Here is an 18,447-nt window from a genome sequence, read left to right on the forward strand (position 1 = left end):
AACACCTCCAGGATGACCCCGGGGGGTCATGGGAATCACTGCTGCAAATGACTGCAGCTGAAACGCTGAGATCTATTCCCTCACTTTAGCGCTCTCAGATTCCTCCATATTGCTTGAGGAACACTCAAATTCTGTGCTCTGGAGGAGCAAGTAAGTGAATATAACTGTAGGTGAGCACAAACGCTTTTTTTTTTTTTTTAGTGTAAAAGGACTCCAGTTTGAGTCAATTCTGATTGGTATGTGCTCTGAACCTTGGTGAAGATTATTCAGGATGACATTTGCAACAAGTCTTGATGTGGCCATGTGCTGACCTCGCGTGACTATGTTCCGTGTGGGAAGGGAGTTATTTGCAAGATGGCCGTCCTGATTCAGAGAGCTGAAGCTCAGGTAAAAGCAGCCGTGAAGGCAGCAATGAGGTCCATCTCCATTAGCTGAGAGACAGAGATTCTCTGCAGGATGAGAGTGGAACCCTTCTAAGTCAGAGGGCATTTAATGAGCTCAGAACTACTTGGAGGAGAAAGAGAGCCAGTTAAAAGGTGTTTGGGAACATTTCTAGTTTGAATTTGAGTGAGAAAGAATGTTCTAGACTATTCAGGCTGTTTCTGAAGAGAAGTAGCATGGAATGGAACAGCAGTCACCCAGGAGGAAAGAGGGAACAGCAGTGGCCATGCTCAGGGAGGAACAGGTGGGGAGACCCCTCCGGGATGCCCTTCAAAGGTCTTTAAGTGCACAGCTGGCTAAGAATGCTTGAGGATACATTTGTTTCCTTTAGAAATTACTTTTGGAAAAGTCACCAAATCAACGCGTTTCTCTTTGAATTCTATAAAAAGATGATAATAAAGTCTACTTCCTTAATGTGAAATCACCAAGATCTTTGTTTTGAGACTCATTTATGGAATGCAGGGTACTGGTTAGAAATTAGTGTCTCTGAGTTGGCTTCAGCAAAGACGATAAAAATCAAGTAGTCATAGAGTGGATACCAATGTTTAACATTTTATCCACCGGAAGCCAGGAATTGTGCTGTTCACTGAGCATATCAGTCCCATGAGTGCTTCGTCACTGGAGCTTAAACCTAGCTGTGGTTTAAGGGGAAGAAGTGGTGGTTTTGGAAGAATCTGTTCCTTATATCACCATTTCCTCCGCCACACAGAATCCTTGTGATGTGTGCCTAGATTTATCCATTGTTTATCTTTACTTTTTATTCTAAGTACTTGTTTAACTATTGAGGTAACAATTTATCCCAATGACAAACTTCTCATTACTCCTCATTACTTCATTGCTTTGAAATGAAAATCTAAGCAACCAGTATTGATAAATTTTGGGATTCAGGGCCAGTATGTTAAACTCCTCACTAAAGTGTCACTAGATTCTAGGATATTAAGTATATTCCTCCTGAATGCAGCTAAGGAAGTGCCTCCTACTTATCAGTGATTTTTTAATTGTATTCAGTTGCATTCTTTAACTACCAGGGGAGCACCTTTGATATCAAAGTAAATCCTGGTGCATTTCATTACAAAAGCTTGCTGATTAAGAGTATTTTAGCTTTTAAATTGGTCATCTTTAGGTACAGATGGAAACTTGTTTGTCCCCCAAATTAATCAAGATTCATCAACTTTGTTATCATCCCACACTGTACAAATTTCCAGCTCAATTTTAAAGTCCCAATAGCAATGTGTAAAACGTAACTGCGAAAGAGCAGTTGTGAGTCTTTTCTAAGGCTCGTGAAAGCTTCCGTCCTGTACAACTCTGCTCGTTGCTTGCTGGACCACAAATATTAATGAAACCAGAGCTTCTAGACCTTTGCATCACTGCAGTGCTTTAAGGAGATTATTGGCATTTTAGTAGCATAACCAGTAGCATCCTACAATGAGAGACAGTCAGCAACCGATGCAGGTAAAATTGTCTCTAGATACAGGTCCCTAAAAGGGCAAAATTGTCGCTGGTCAGAGCCACTGTTTTAGACCACAGACCTGGTCTTAATCTGGTACCTTGTAGCAGAGGTACACATCTAATTGTAATGTCAAAATTTAGATACATTATCAGAAAGGTGGAAGGAAATCATATGGGCACCAAGTGATCAACAGGAAACTGGGTGTTTTCATATATTGGAACACTAATCCCCAGAACCCTCTCTGAGAGAAATTTATGCATAGTTTGCAGATGAGAGTTAATCAGACTTGCAATGATCAGAGTGAGATCATCAGATGGAGAAGCCCTGGGTTGTACTAAGATCCAGTAGTTCTGTCAGATTAAAGTTTGGGGATTTTATACCAGAAGCATGGGAACTGAAACCATGAAGGCAGATTAGGGTCATCATCAGAGGGCTGTATGTATCAAGCCACATATCCAGGCCATTTTCACCACAATGTGTTTGGGAAGCACTTCCTGCAAAAGTGTAATACTTTCCACGGATCATGATCCTCCGTGAAGCGATGTCAAGCTTCTTTGCCTATGTCATTTAGCACCACTTTTAGTCAGAACTGACAGCTGTGTTCGCTGCTAGTGTTGCCTGACAATATCCTGTGGTTTTCCTCTTCTCCTTTCCTCATTCTGCCAACCAGGAACATTAATCCCCTACTCTCTCCCCATGCAGCATGCACTGTAGTAACTCTCATCCTTTGAGACTAAATTCCAGTGTCATGGTCCCCAAAGAGTGGCAATCTATTCCCAGAGTACAGAGTAGGTTGGCATTTTCTTTTTCTTTTTGTGGTACTGGGAATTGAACCCAGGATACTTTTGAGATTGATCTTAAGAGAAAGGCTTCAGAATAGAATAGAGAAGGCAAAGCAGGAACAAGACCTCTTCCAAGCAGTGCTGAGAAGCGATCTGAAAGACACGGATTAAATTCAGGGAGGAGGAAGAGCCCCATTAGAGGAGTCCAGTCTGCTTGAAGAGAAGTAATAGGTACAGAGGAGAGAAGAACGCATGCTGTTGTTGTTGGTCTGATTTCCTGAACTCCAAGTGAGATAACTCTCACCCTGTTCCTTCTTTAACAAGGCTGGAATAATAACAGGAGGTATGCATGGCATTCTATTAAGTGAGCACAAAATTATCCACTGGTGAAAAAAATTAATCCAGTTGTTTTAGTCCTTGGCACTCAAAGCAGAGCTAAGTTTAAATCTTTTTTTATTGTTATTGCTTGCGTCTTCATACGGCTAATATGATTTGTTCACTGCTAATTCGCCTGGCAGGGGGTGACAGGCAAAAAGGGGGTGATATTTTTCCTCCACCACTAAATCAGATGAAAAATTTTGCATGCCCCCAAATCAAATGATGAGTGTTTGTTTCAGAAATTCATTTAGAGGCTAATAGATAGAAGAAACAAAAGACTTTGGGTATTTAAAAAATCAATTGTTGGGGCCAGGGATTTAGCTCAGTACCTGCCTGGCAAGTGCAAGGTTGTGAGTTTGATTCTAAAATGAAAAAAGAAAAAAAGAAAAAAATCAACTGTAGTCATCTAAACTGTAACAAGCTTAGTGCTTATAATGCTGCACTTTTGACTTTTTTCCAAGAAGCTGGAATAGTGAGAAGGGTATTCTTTCCTTTCTGCTAAGTACAGCTCAAAGCCCTGGACATTATTCAGTAACATAGACTGGCAGGTGGGAAGAAGACAGCCTGTCACAGACGCTGAGACTAAGGGAAAGCCTGGGAGTGAATTCTCTGCATGTGTTTTGTTTTATTATTATATGTTATCATATATAGTCAACTTGGAGCTGAGAAACCCAGTCAGGACGCCAGTGGGTGGGACTGGAACAGGGCATTGCGTCTTGTCAACACCACAGGTGAAAGAAGTAAGCAACCACTGCAGCCCCACTCCCCGACTACGGCGGCACAGCGACGGGGCCAGAGCTTCCTTCCTGGCCGGCCACAGTGTCTGAGAAGTCGGTAAAGACCTGGACTTTCATTTCTGCTGGGAAGTTGGAAGACCCCATCATCAGCCTGAACCCCCAAATTACTGATAGCTGCTTACTTGCACAAGTTAAAGCCTGGGTGGTGAGAAGCCCAGGGTCTCCCCGTGCCAACCATTGAGTTACCACAAGCTCCCCATTGCTAATGGGAGGCTCTGGGCCAGCCTGGTCTGCCTAGAGGCCACACAGACACTGCTGATGACCTGGAATATGTTATGATCTGATTATATACCTACTGGTGCCATGGCAGGTCTGGCCATGCCCACATTAGGAAAGGAAAGAAAGGGCCTTCCGATTGCTGGAAATCTCACTTTCTCATGGAAAGGTTTGATGATGGCTTGCACACCACACCCACTCAGGTTCAGTAAAATCAGGCCACAGAGGCTGTAAACCAAGTCAAGTCAGTTTCCACTCATCAGCTGCTGAATACAATTTCCTTGTAGGTCATCAACTTGTTTGGCTATCTGTAAACAGTACTGAGTAGAAAAAGCACTTGCAAATTCAGTGACATCCTCAGCCCCTGCCCCAAGTTCACTGAAAACTTATGTGGAATCTAGACTCTGCTTCTGCTCTGTGGAAATCAAACACCCCTCTGCTCCCTACCAGTGTGGGTCACAGGAGACCCAGTGGACAGTTAGGACTTTATCAGTGTTTGGCGGTAAGGAGAGTGTTTCTCTGCCCCTAGGAGACCCAGCGAAAGCTGCCTGGGAGCAGCACAGTGCTTTACCCTTCCCAGCCATCCACAAAAAGCACTCTCTACTGTCAGTCTTAATAGAGGCAGGGTGAGGAGCCCGAACTTCTCTCCTCGCTCGGCAGAAATGATTCAGCATCTTGCCTTTGCCTGCCACAACAGTGTCAGTGGAATCATTCAAAGCAAGAGCTTTAATTAGGATCTAGCATCTCATAATATAATAGCAAACATGTCCATGTTTCAGTTAAAAATGACTCATGTGTCATTGATGGTGCTGTCAGCTTGACTTGAGTAAAAAGTGCCTAGCAGAGGAGGAAAGCTCCAGGTGAGTCTGTGAGTGCCAGACACCAGGCCACGAGCTGAGGGGGATGACCGCCCCTGGGTGGGTGGCACCAACTGTAGGGCTGCAGAACGGGGGAAATAAACAGGGAAAGACAGGAGTCTCTCTTTTCTTCTTTGGAAGTATTCTGATTTTCACCATTGCCTTTCGATTTTCATCTCCAGTTCTGTCAGCTTCTGGCTCAGACTTTCCAGCCTGGAACACAGACTCACTGACTTTCCCACATGGATTCCTGCTGGAGTCTGCAGTGAGCTCCAGGCCTTTGACCTTTAACAAGCTCCTCCACCTCTCCTGTGTGTAGAGTCAGTCTGCATTCCGCTACCTGTACCTGTCAGGGGCCATTGGGACTCTCTGGCTTCCCATCCTGTAAGACTACCTAGTAAATACTTCGTTATCTATCTATCTGTCTATCTACCTATCTGTCCATCCTTGCTTTTTATGTTAAATCTCTCCCTCTAATGAAACATAATATGTGATCAAACTAAGACCAAGAAGGATCTCAAACCAAGTCAATAGACAATCAATGAAATCTAGCACAGAGAGGATGGTAATATTAGAATTATGAAACAAGTATTTCACATTAGCTATCATACAATAGTTCATCAAGTAATTAGAAATACACAAGAAGTAAATGAAAATGGTAAAGGTTCTCAGCAAAGAAAGAGGAGACATGAGAAAGAGCTGAAGTGAAAATTTAGAACAGAGCATATTAAAGAATAGCTACTAGGAAGCAGAGAGCTTGATCTTCCTCAGTGGGAAGGGAATCAGGAGGGGGAGGGATGGAGGAGAGGGGAGGGGAGGAGGGGAAGGGGAGGATGGAGAGTGTCTGCGCACCAGTCACACACAGGAATACGCGCATCCTGTAAACACAGACTACCAAAACTAAGAAAGAACTGAAAAATGCAACCCCCAAAAGAAGAAAGCTGCAGAATGAAGGCGACAGAAGAAAGAATTGGTGATAGACCTCAAATAGAATAAGAATAGACCTCTAATAGAAATTACTCAATCCTTGCAATAGAGAAAAAGAAAAAGGAAAAATAACCAACCAAGCAAAGCAACAGCAACAACTAAACAAAACCATGACCAGAACCTGAGGGACGTATGGAGCAGTAACAGAAGAGGTCACATTTCGGTCGCTTGAGTCCCAAAAGAAAAAAAGAAGGAAAACAGCACTCAAAAAATGTTCAAAGAGGGCCAGGGATTTAGTTCAGTGGCTCAAGCATCTGCCTAGTAAGCACAAGGTCATGAGTTTGATCCCTGGTACGGGAAAAAAAATAAAGAAAGAAAGAAAGAAAGAAAGACAGATAGAAAGAAAAAAGAGTGTTCAAAGAAATTCCTGAAAATTTAAATTAGAACTAAATTTTTTTTTTTTTGGACTTTTTCCTTTTTATTGGTCCTGGGGATCTGCTTACAAGGCAGGCGCTTATGCCGCTGAGCTAAATCCCCAGCCCCAGAACTAAATTTTTTAAAAGGGAAGTAAATTTATAAAATCAAGAAACTCAGTCAGCCCTAGAAGGGAAAATACCAAGGAACCGTATACCAAGATACATTACAGTCAAACTTTGGGAAACCAGAGATAAAAATTCTGAAAGTAGAAACAGAATCACTTATGTATAGACTACGCCAAACAGGAGGTTTCTTAAAAAAAAATTGGACTTGCCATATGACCCAGAATTTGCTTTCCGGACATGGGTTATCCTTGAGAAATGAAGACAGATATGCACAGAGCCTGTGCACCAACGTTACAGCAGCTTTGTTCAAAATAGCTCCAAACTAGACACAACTCCATGTCTTTCCAAGGGCAAATAATTAAACAAATTGCAGTTTGTCTGTACCGAAAATTCTAACTCGTGGTATATTATACACAAACACCTGAATTTCCAGAGAATTGTACTAATTGTAAAAAACCAGTCTCAAAATTAAATGTCATTTAATTTCATGTATATGACATTCTTTTTTTATTTTTAAAAAGCTAAACAAAAAAGGGTAGAAATAACACTTAAAGAATTTCAAAAAATAACAGTAAGAAATCAACACTAGTTAATATATTACATGTTGTTATCTTAGAAGTAGTTGTTCAGGTTACAAAATCAAAGCATTAAAAATGAACAATCAAGCAGTGATAGCGTGAACTATTCTTTTTGGCATTTGTAGATATTGTATTGTCTCTCTTGTGTAAAAAATAAATAATAATAGTAAACTGAAAGAGTAATAAGAGCCAAACTGCACAATAGATATTGTAATAATGAAAGGGAAAAAGTGCTCAAAAGGAAAGAACAGCTTGTAGGTAACACGGATGACTCTATGTGTGTTTAAGTGTGCAAGATAAGGACCATAGTGCTAATTCTGTTAGTATATAATACTCCTGACATGACAAAGTTACAGCAATGGAGGGTAGATTAGTGATTGTCAGGGCCCAAGAAGGGTGAAGGGTAGAGGAAAGGGAACGTGGCCTTCAAAAGGCCACATGCGGCCTCCCGGCTGTGACAGAACTGGCTGGCGGCAGTATCAGCGTGAGCAGCTCAGGAGTGAGCGGTGGCATTTTGTAGCTGGTACTATTTAGAGAAACCGGGTGCAGGGTACACAAGATGTCTCCTATTATTTCACATCATTGCAAGTGGTCTATAATTATGTCATAGTAAAATTTTAATAGAAAGTACTACATTTTAGGACACTGTGACGAATGCTAGAAGCTTTCAAAGTATAATTTATAAATTACAAATATACTCCAAAACAGCACATATTTGTGCTTTCTTAAGCACATGGAAATACTTTTATTTTAAGCCTTTTGTTAATGTGGAACTTCATGATAGATTTTGATGTTGAAACAATAAGGAATCATTTAACTTGCTTTGTTGTCTGCCATTATTAATATTATTAATATTCTAAATAGATTCATTCTATATTTCATTTAAGTTAATAATCTCTTTCTGTTCTGAATTTATTATGCCTCTGGTCCAAGCTTGGGATTTTTATAGTATGAATTAACAGAAGGTTATTATGCACTCACAAAATCTAGTTTTAAATTGTAGATGATTTTTTACTTTTTAAAAAAGTCTTAGTTTATATAATTTGAGATTGTTTCAGCAAAGGATTCTACTGTGATTATATCAGTACTATTAATGAAGGCCTTTTATGAAATATTTTATTATGTGGCTCGTTTTCATCTTGGTATTCTGCCAGACGATTCCTATCCTACACCACTCCACTGGCAGGAATGTCATGGACCCCGATGCAAATCTGCTTTGCTACAAATAATCCAGGTGCAGTTATCAACCTACAATAACTCATGGAAGATTGCCTCCAGGCTATTGTGAATGTTCACAGTCTACTGGGTCAGAAAAGCTTTTCGGAGGATCAGAAACGTATCTCAGCGCAGCCTGTAGGTATTGCGCTGCCTCACTAAGCATGACTGTATTAAACACTTCTTCTAAGATGAGGAAGGGCAGACACACATGCAAACTTCTATTGCCCACTTCCGCTGGGCTGAACCCAGGCTAACAGGGACTTAGCTGGTCATCCCCACCTGATTTGATTTCCAGACACTGGTAGATTCATTAGTCTGAACTTACCAGAAAGCTCCCTAATTTCAGATGAGTCTGATGTATCATAAAGTTGGCAGACAGAAGGTTTCCGGGCAGAGGGTGAATGACTGCTAATAAAATTCAAATGTCACCATGGCTAATAGTTCTCTCAGAGTTGACATTTCAGATAGTTTTTAAAACTCCATTGGTAGCCAACCATTCTATGTGCCAGCTGGGTATGACCAAAGAAATGGGTGTTGTACAGTAAAACTGCCACAAGATGCCTCCTCTGTTAGAGCTGGGGAGTCCTCAACCAAACTACTCATTGACAAAAATTGGGAAATACGAAATGCAATCTTTTCCCAACACCACAACATTTTTAAAATCTACAGTTGTATATTTGTAAAGTACAATGGGACCCTGATTCACCCAAAATCAGCCAAAAGCAGAATTAAAAAAATATTCTGTAAAATGTAAGAAACATATACAGTCCTACAAATTTCTGTGCAAAATCAGTACATAGCTCCTTTAGAAGCAGATGGTATAAGCAGTATATTTTTGCTCAGATAATAGCTAAACTACAGCAGAATGAACTGGACAAGAAGTAGGGCATTTGCAAGAATAGATTAGCTCATGGAGGGCAGGCCCACAATACACAAGACTAAAAACTTGTGTCCATGCATTTCTGGACTGAGTGTGCTGTTCTGGAAGTGAGTGTGGTCTTACCGGGCAGCCTTTCTCTTCAGGGGCTGGGGAGCAGGTTACTGTGTTGTAGATACTCACTGGAAAAAGAGCTTGCATTTCAGTATTGTCTTTGGGAAGAAGCTGCTAAAGGCACGTCTGTATTTCTTTTCTTTTTCAGAAATACTACGTAGAGATCAGGAAATGTAAAATATGGAATGATACAATGTAATGAAGCTGGGACTTCAACACATACTCCATTCGCGTTCTTCAGGAAATCCTAAATGACATTGTGAATATACAGTAGAATGACTATGTGGTAGGCAAACCTGCTTGTGGAGTGGGAAGGGGACCCAGGGGGGCAGGGATGGAGGAGGAGAGAAGGGGAGACGGACAGGATTAAGATGTTTTGTGACCATACACCAGCTCTCCATAGTGAATGTAATCATTATATGCTGCAGACATGTACTAATAAAAATAAAAGTTAAAAAACAAACCTATGCTCAGAGAAAAGTGAGGGTTCAGAGACTTGCTGTGAGCAGGAAGGCAGCTCCAGCAGGTTCAAGTTAAATTGTCTGCCATAAGTTCCGTTCTTTATGACACTTATCAGTTCTCGAGGAGGCATAACAAATGATCAAATGACCTCAAATCTTGGATCGGCTGGAAGCTGTCTAAACCAGCAGTGTGGTCCTGTAGTCTCTGAAGAGAGTGGCAGGGTCTACAGGGAGGGCAGACAGGAGTCACACTCTCTTCTGGAAGTTCCAGGTGAAACTTGCAGGACTGCGTTCAGTGCTGGTACCAGAGTTGAAGACAGACTGGGCAGAATCTGGACTGCACTGAGAAGGGAGGTGGGGAGGTGTGCTGCTGCAAAGAGGGGCGTTCCTGCTCGCAGGTAGAGTGTTCTCAACCCGTGCTGGGGTGACAGTGATGAGACAGGATGAACTCCTGTGAACCGGTGGCTGACAGCCGCTTGGGAATACGACTAAACACCTGATGACCCCTGGGATTACCTCACCGTGGGATGTCTATAACAAGGAGAATGTTAACCTTCACTGTTCGGTAATAAAAACCTTGGAAATCACCAGTCCATTCAGGTGTTTTCCACGAAGGGAACGGTTCGCCTAGCATCTGTTAGAGACAAAGTGAAGATCTCCCTCCACAATAGATTAGCAAATATCCTGGTGTTTGTCCCTGGGGAATGCAGCAGACCATTTGGAGTTTGGGGAGAGTGAATAAGCCATTGTTTTGGTCTCTAATATTCTATCTTGTCCACATATTTGGAGAAACTTGGAGATACTCAGTATCCCTGGAATAACATGGATATATAGCAGTAAATGCAAGAACGTGCCCATGTTATCCAACTATCGTCTTAACACATTTGTTCGGCAAGGTAATAGGTTTCAGAAGAAAGGTTACATGATCAACTGATAATTCTAAAAATAATTCATTAAGTGAAATGTGCAAAATAATTATATGAGGGAATGACAATAAGAATAGTGCCCATAATGCCTTCAAGGACCCATTGAATAAAAAGTTGGGTCAGACACACTAGAGTAAAGAATTGATCCACATTGGTATAGAAAACTCAGATGCATTCTTAGCCTTTGGGAATGCACTGACCGTAAGTAAGTAGTGACCGCAGAGTGGGTGGTGCTTTTATATCATGAGTGACCATGAGGCTGGGGAAAGGGATCTCTTGTGTCCTTCCAGAAAACTGCTCTGAAGCAGTGCCTGCCGCAGTGTTGGGCAGAAGGATGAGCGGGAGGGGAGTGACAGGAAAAGAGCAAAGGAACCAAGAAGCAGGCTGGTGAGACAGTTGGGAAGACCAGTCTTTCCCTGGCGATTTTAAAAAGCACAAAACAGTCTCAGTGACATGGCCAAGGCTGCCACCTCTACCCGTGTGCGGTGACCGGTCAGGCTGAGGATGTCAGGAGGGGGACCGGGGTGTGATCCCTGTGCTCCACTGACCCTGCCTCCTTCCCATCTCAGTTTCCACCTCCTCTGTGCAAATTCTCAGCGACCTGATTTCCCGTCACTTACAGCCGATGTGACAGGGAAGACATTGTGTCACATACCTCAGGGTGAAGGCATTTTATTCAGCACCGGTAACAGAATTATTACCATTTGAGATTATACAAACCAGGAAGACCACAACTGTACCCGCATGCTTTACTTATAACTTCATAGTGCTCAAACTTTAAAACCATCCAGCTGTTTTCAATGTTTTCATGGTACTAGGGTTGAATCAAGGGCCATCTCTACTTAGTTACATTTCCAACCTTTATTCTGATGTTTTTTTGAAGCTGGGTCTCCCTAAGTATCCCCAGAGGAAACCAAATTTACAATCCCTTTCCTCAGCCTCCCAGAGTACCAGGATTGCAGGGCCATTCCCTTGTGCCCAGTTAAAATCAGCGGATGGTTTAGTCAACCCTTCAGGTCTTGGCTGTAGCAGAGAGGTGGGCAAGACAAGACGAGCGACTAATGTTTAAAGTGCTGGGCAGCAAGGTCCAAGTGCCCAGCGAGTCCTGGGCATGTCATAGCGTCTTTACAGCTGTCGTCCTATTATTTTTCAAACCACAAAGAGAGTTTCTATCATTGTTCATAATTCATAAATAAAAAGAGATTTCGAGAAGCTGTGACGGCCCAGTACTAAAAGATAAGGACAGGACCCAAACTCATGTCTACAGATCTGAAATCCCATGTTTATCTCTTACAGTGTTGTTAACTTATCCAACACCAGTACCAGCAGTCCTCTTGCTGCAAGGGACTTAAGATTCCAAATACCACAGCGAATTCACAGTTGATTTTCAGTAAAAACTGAAATGAAGGTCACCTCATTTTTTAGTTTGGCAGTTTGAGGGGCCGCTACTGCACTGTGGACTCAGTGGGGTTTAGGAACCAGCAGGAACAAACTGGCTCAGGTGCTGCCAGGCAGACCACAGAGGAGTTTAAGACCACTCAGGGAAAGCTGGGGTGCAGAGGAGAGCCGGGTGCTCCTCCCACTCATTTAATTACCGCCTTGATCTCTTCCAACTCATCAGGACTTTATGGGCCTCCTCTGAGTGTCTGTGCGTGTTTTTGCACAGGACACCGGCTCCTTCTCCTGGGCACGCACTGGTGAGCCACTACACACCCACAAATTAGCAGCTGCTGCTTGTAAGCAGGTGGATGTTGTCAAGGTGGGATGGCTCAAAGAGCCAGAAAGAAGAAATAACTGACAGCAAAATATTCAGGGAGACTCACAGCTGGGCTCCAAACTACCCTCCCAGCCTCTGCTCCGAGCCTCTGGATTGAATCACCCTTGGCTCCTCCATCAGTTGCAGGCTGAATTGTTTGATGTTTTCAGGGTTCTGAGCTTGAGCCCAAATGTGACGGGCCAGGCGTCTGGCTGCAGGAAGCACGGGTGCTGCAAAGCTATTTCTCAGGGGAGTTCCTCCTGCTCCTCTCTCTGTGCTCATTCACAACGCAGTGCATTTTATTATACCTTGATTTTCTTCCTTCTGATTTTGATTTTTATTGGTACATGTTTGTAGTATGTAGCGATTACATTCACCATGGGAAGTCGGTCCACGTGCAAAGCACACCTTAATTCATTTACTCCTGCTTCCGCTCTCCTCCTTCACCCTTCTTCCCTTTCTGGGTCCTCTTCCCCTTTGCAAAAGACCTACCTCTTCCTTTTCTACTGTCTGTCTTTTATTTTGCTCTTTAATTTACTTAAATTTTGGGTTTTTCCTATTGGAAATCAGTATGATTTTATTATCATTCATTTTTTCATGATAATATTTAATTAGGCCTTAAATTCTCCAGTCACTGAGAATATGTCCTTTATCACAGAAAGCTTTCTCTGGACCTTCTCTAGTCACCACTCCCCCGATTTCACATTGCCAGCTGGGGAACCACTGTTCTGATTTTGACAGCCATGGAATAGCTTTACTGGCTCTTAAACTTTATTGAGTTAAACCTTACTCCTTTGTGTTTGGCATCTTTCACTGAGCATAGATTTCTGAGTTGAATCCAAGACATTGAGTGTATCAGTGACTCTTTCTGTCCTGTTTCAAGTGACATCCTTTAGTGTTACTGCACGTGCCTCAGTTAATGTTTGCTGCACAGCATGCCACACCACAATCTGGTGGCTGTGGCTGTCAGCAGAGTTGATTAGGCCACCTGGACCACCTCCTCCCACCTCAGTAGCTCAGCACTCAGAATCACCTGAGCGCGTTCGCTTGTTCACCTTGAGGATGTAGGGTCAAAGGGCAGTCACAGCCTGCACTCTTCAAGTTGCTGTTTGCAGTCGTTACATTTGTGATCATGCCGAGGTCAGCGTCCACTAGGGGCCATTTGGCAAAAATCTCTCACAAAGCCTCAATCTGTTTGCTTACCCATTTGCTAGAAGATGTGAGGACCCACTGTACACTTGAGGTACCGTGAAGAATGCTGTGCTAACCGCTTGCAAGATCTTTTGTGGAACCTATAATTTCTCCTAAAGCCATACCCATGCATGGGATTTCTGGGTCATCTGGGCTGTGCAGGTTGGAAAGTGGGCTGCGGTTTTTAAAATAATTAGCAGAGGCTATAAATGGTGGATTCCTCAAGAATACTGGTTGTTATCTCCCAAGTTCAGTTTTGTGTTACATTTTTTGTATGTTCCTACAGTGTAATCCACTTCCCAGGATCTTGTATACGCTGAACTTTGTGAAGTTCTATTGTCTGAGCAGGAGTTCAAAGAGCCATGGGGATCAAGATACCTGGGCAAGGAACCCTGGAAGGCGACTGGGATTTATCTAAAAGAGGAGATACTGGGTGGGAAGAAAAGCCCAAGCTCCCCCAGTGCCTGCAGAGTGTGGTATGCACGGGAGTGGATGCAGCTATTTTTTAATCTCACAAAAGTAGATACAAGATGAAAAGCTTTTGCGGGCAAATGAGTAAGTGCAGAGCATAAAAACAAGTCATCAAGGATGGACCGGTCTCTAGTTCTACTTCATTCCAGTCTTGCGCCTTGGGCCAACTCACCTACACAACTATGCTTTGGGGTTTCATGGTTCAGCAGTGACAGGAAACAGGTGTCATCTGGCTTTAGTCCCAAATGTGCAGGTGAATGACACATTCCCATCTGAGATAGCAGAAGTGCTCGGTCTCTCACTTTGCACAGCCCCCAGGATTTGATTCTCCTCAGCTTCCCCAAGAGAAGGAAGGAAGCATTTGTTCCTTTTCGTCCTCTGTGAACACTGATTGTCTCCAAAATTTCTATTGTTTCCATTTTTCCTTCCCACTAAGAGTTCAGAGATTGAGAATTGTTAGGTAATTGAAATTTTCATGGGAAAATTTTCTAAAAGAAAGGTTTTAAACACAGGCATAGGAATTATTTCTCTTAACTCACCTCTGAATTTTAAAGTCCTTTAAAAGGTATGCAGCTATTCTTTATTAGTAAATTGATCATTGTTATGAGCCCAAATTTTTCTATGTTGTGTGAAATTATGTTCTGTTTATCGGTTGTTTTCTTCCTCTGATTATTATATCACTAAGGTAGCCTCATTACACACTTGTCAAAATATCAAGGAAAGTACAATATTGATTGATTCCATCAAAGAAGTGGAGGAAGAAGAGAAAACACAAAGGACCTGGTAATCTGCAGAGATATGAGAAAGATGAAAAGCCCAGAGTGAGCTGAGAATGGCTGCCTCTGCTGGAGCAGTCCACGAAAACATAAATCACAGGTTGAAACCACAGTGACGCGTAGGCTGGGCTTTCATTCTTTTAACTCAGCATACGGTATTGCCACTGATGGTAGCTTCCTCCCTAATTCCATGAAAGTACATTTTAGATTCCTTTCTATTCCTTAGATTACTTGAAAATGTACAGAGGAGAAAACTCTCCAGAGCCACAGCATCCCAGGCCTCAGGGACAGAACCTTCTGCCAGTCTTTCTTGCCTTTAAAGACACCACCATTGCCAGTTATTCTCCCAGAAAAGTGAGGCTTGATGACAGTCTATGTCCTCTCTTTACCTTCCTGACTTCTAAACTGTTGAAAGCTCAGCACTGAATGTCATCTCTGTGTTTAATAAAGAAGGAAATACGAGGTATGCCATGCTGATTTTTCATGAGTTTTAGTGGATGACTGATTTCTTCAAAAATTCACCTTGCTTGTTTTGGTAGATAATTTCCCTAAAATTAGACAGTGTAAGAGACATTTTTGGTACTTTGTTTCTGTCCACTCCAAAAGTCCCCATTTAGAATTTGTGATCAGGCATGATTCCACCTAAACCCTTTCATTCAGGTAGATGTGATTTGTGGGAAGCCGCCTGAGATGGCGCCCATTTCCTGCTTCCGGGTTCTTCCCGGCCTGAACAAGCCCGCCAAATTGTCATATCTGCCCAGTTACCCGTGACGCTAGCCTATCAGCTTGTTAGGCGCGCTTCTCTGTGATTGGATACTGCTTCCCCTTATAAGAGGTTGTTCCTGCCCCCAACGGCGGAAGAGGAATCAACGTTGAGGGTGGCGGACCTTGTTAGGTCCGGTTCGCTGTACGTAATAAAGTTTGAGAGCTGATCCTGTTCGAGTTTGGTCTCCTGTCTCCCGCGGCTCCGGTCATCTGGTGGCCGCCCGTACGGGGAAAAAGGTAAAAGACTCAGCGACGTGCCTCTTCGGCCGGGAGGTGCGATTGCTGTCGCCTGCGGTACGACGGAGGACCTGGCCCAATAACAACGGAAGGCCGCGAGCACCTCTTCTCTTCACCCTGATCAGCTACGTGAGATACAGCGGTTCCCGGGACAGGTGAGTACTGGGTCACCTGGGTTGGGTGGACGCACCTAACAGATTTTGAGCGTCACACGAGTGGACGCTGGGGTTTTTTTTTTTTCTTTTCTTTTCCCTTTGCATCTGTTTTGCTTTCGCTTCGCTAATACAGCCCGACAGGCTTTTGATAGAGCTCGATTGGAATGCTCAGAGGAGCCCGGAGCCACTGCCGACTGTGGGTCTCCGGAGGACCCTCAGGGCTCTAATTCTGATTCGGATTTGGAAGGCTCAGAAGAGGAGGTCGTCTTTGCTAAGCATGACCCTCCTACACTGTTAAAAGAGGAACTTAGGGCTCGGGAAGATAAAAAGGGGAACCAAACACCACCCTGCCCGAGCTACTCCGCCTTACGGGAGGAGCTTAAGCCCTTCCGCCCTTTGGCAAGTTCGGGACCCATGGTCGCTCCCTTCAGGGCGCCAGGCCCCACTGCACCGCCGTGGCCGGAAGAGGAGTTGCTCCCTGGGCTGCCACCACAACCTATGGCACCGCCCTGGTTAGAGGGAGAGCTACTTCCTGGGTTGCCTTCTGCGCCCCCATCTGGGGAGGGAGGAGGACGTTCCTTCCACCAGAGGGTATGGTTGTGGCTTCCCTTTGAGTGTTCCGGTCTCCATGCATTCCCGGTACAAGTAGGAGGCAGGGGAGGAGGAGGATATTATGAGCCCTTAGAAATTAAACAACTTAAAACTATCAAGGACGCAGTTTCAGCTTATGGGCCCAATGCGCCATTTACCATGGCGCTTTTAGAGGCATTGGCAGGTCTGCTTTTAACTCCTGGAGATTGGACCCAGCTGGCACGCGCCTGCCTCTCCCCCGGACAATATTTAGATTGGAAGTCCTGGAATGAGGAATTCTGTGTAGAGCAGGCGGCAGCCAACAGGGAAAATAACCAGAGAGAGTGGAACAGGGATATGAACAAATTAGCCGCTGTGGCCTCCAGGCCTGGAGACGGCTGGCTGGAAAGGGAGAACATACGGGTCACCTTACTTTGTGGCCCGCATGCTTGAGGCCGCTAACAGGATTTTTCCAGATGCTGAGGCGGCTCACCCTCTCATAAAACAATTGATTTTTGAACAGTGCACTAAGGAGTGCCGTGATGTCCTAAGAACTAACAAAAATAGGTCCTTAGAAGAGTGGACACGCCTGTGCCGTGAATTGGGTGGCCACGGCCTAACGCCCAAAGGAAGAATATCATTGGCACTCTTTACCATAAATTTTTTAAACCTTAATCACAATAATCATTCCCCTGCCATGGAGCACAATAACCCGTCCCCGGCCGACAAAGGGCTGGTGAGATGGAAAGATGTCCTTACAGGACAATGGATGGGCCCGGATCCAGTGATTAGTTGGACCCGAGGTGCGGTTTGTGTTTTCCCACAGGAACCAGGTCGCGAGCCGCTGTGGGTCCCGGAAAGCTTGACGCGAGCAGTAAACTCCCCACCAGTTCCTGATAAAGCACAGGAGGATAAGCCCGCGGACACAAGTCAACTCGACCCTTCTGGGACCGACGCTCAGCGCCCGAGACCATCTACAAACTAAAATGTCTGGTTTGGAGCTTTTTCTATTCTGTGGGTTCCTATTAATCACCCCTGTGATATGCTCAGATTCCACAGAACCACCACAATATCTTTGGGGTCCTTGGCACCACCCGCCCACATTGGCACCTTTTTCGGCGGCCTCGCCCGCCTCACCCAGGGTTTACACCATCAATCAAACAGTCCTTGATTATGCTAATTGCCATGGCTATCCTAGTAGGGCTTGTGGTTATTAAATGCTTGTTAGATCGCCTCATACAAACTCAGCAGCAGGTCAAGGTCACAGCTATGGCAGCCATGCAAATGGCAGCAGGTGGCCCATCAGGCCAGCAGGCCGCCGCATATCTCCTTCACATTGCAGAACATCAGCTATAAGAGCTGAGTGGGCAAGCCAATGACGGGTAAGACGGGAAAAGCCCTCCCGGTCAACCTAAGACAGGCTCCACTCAGATATACATGGCCTATAAGGCCAGGGGTCCCTTCTGGAGTCAAATTATTGGCATTGAGATGCGAGACCAAGGGTACTGCAGTGCCATCCGCCTCAAAGGTTGGGGGAAAGGCAGGAATGAATGTCTATATGCATCCAGGTTCGGTTCACAAAAGCCTGGCCCTGCGAAAAAATGAACCACTCACCTTGAGCATGGTCCTGGCGCAAGGATATGCACAAAACAGGGTGATGCACAGCAGGGTATAGACCTCTACATTCTCTCATGCCTCGGCCTATAAGGTAGGCCCACTCCTAGGTGTCTAACAGCAACAAGGTCATAGACACCTTGGAGGGACCCACAGACCATCCTATTTTAATAAATAAAAAAGGGGGAGATGTGGGAAGCCGCCTGAGATGGCGCCCATTTCCTGCTTCCGGGTTCTTCCCGGCCTGAACAAGCCCGCCAAATTGTCATATCTGCCCAGTTACCCGTGACGCTAGCCTATCAGCTTGTTAGGCGCGCTTCTCTGTGATTGGATACTGCTTCCCCTTAT

At 44.2% G+C, this 18,447-nt stretch overlaps 1 protein-coding gene across 8 annotated transcripts in view; it reads right to left on the reverse strand.

Annotated features, from left to right (window-relative positions):
- Positions 1–18,447, reverse strand: part of Nkain2 (sodium/potassium transporting ATPase interacting 2) — a 945,741-nt gene that overhangs the window by 24,573 nt on the left and 902,721 nt on the right. The window lies entirely within an intron of this gene.

Source organism: Cavia porcellus, unplaced genomic scaffold (assembly GCF_034190915.1).
Source record: "Cavia porcellus strain 051 isolate PalLab524CR breed Dunkin Hartley unplaced genomic scaffold, mCavPor4.1 scaffold_24, whole genome shotgun sequence".
Classification (NCBI taxonomy): Eukaryota; Metazoa; Chordata; class Mammalia; order Rodentia; family Caviidae; genus Cavia; species Cavia porcellus.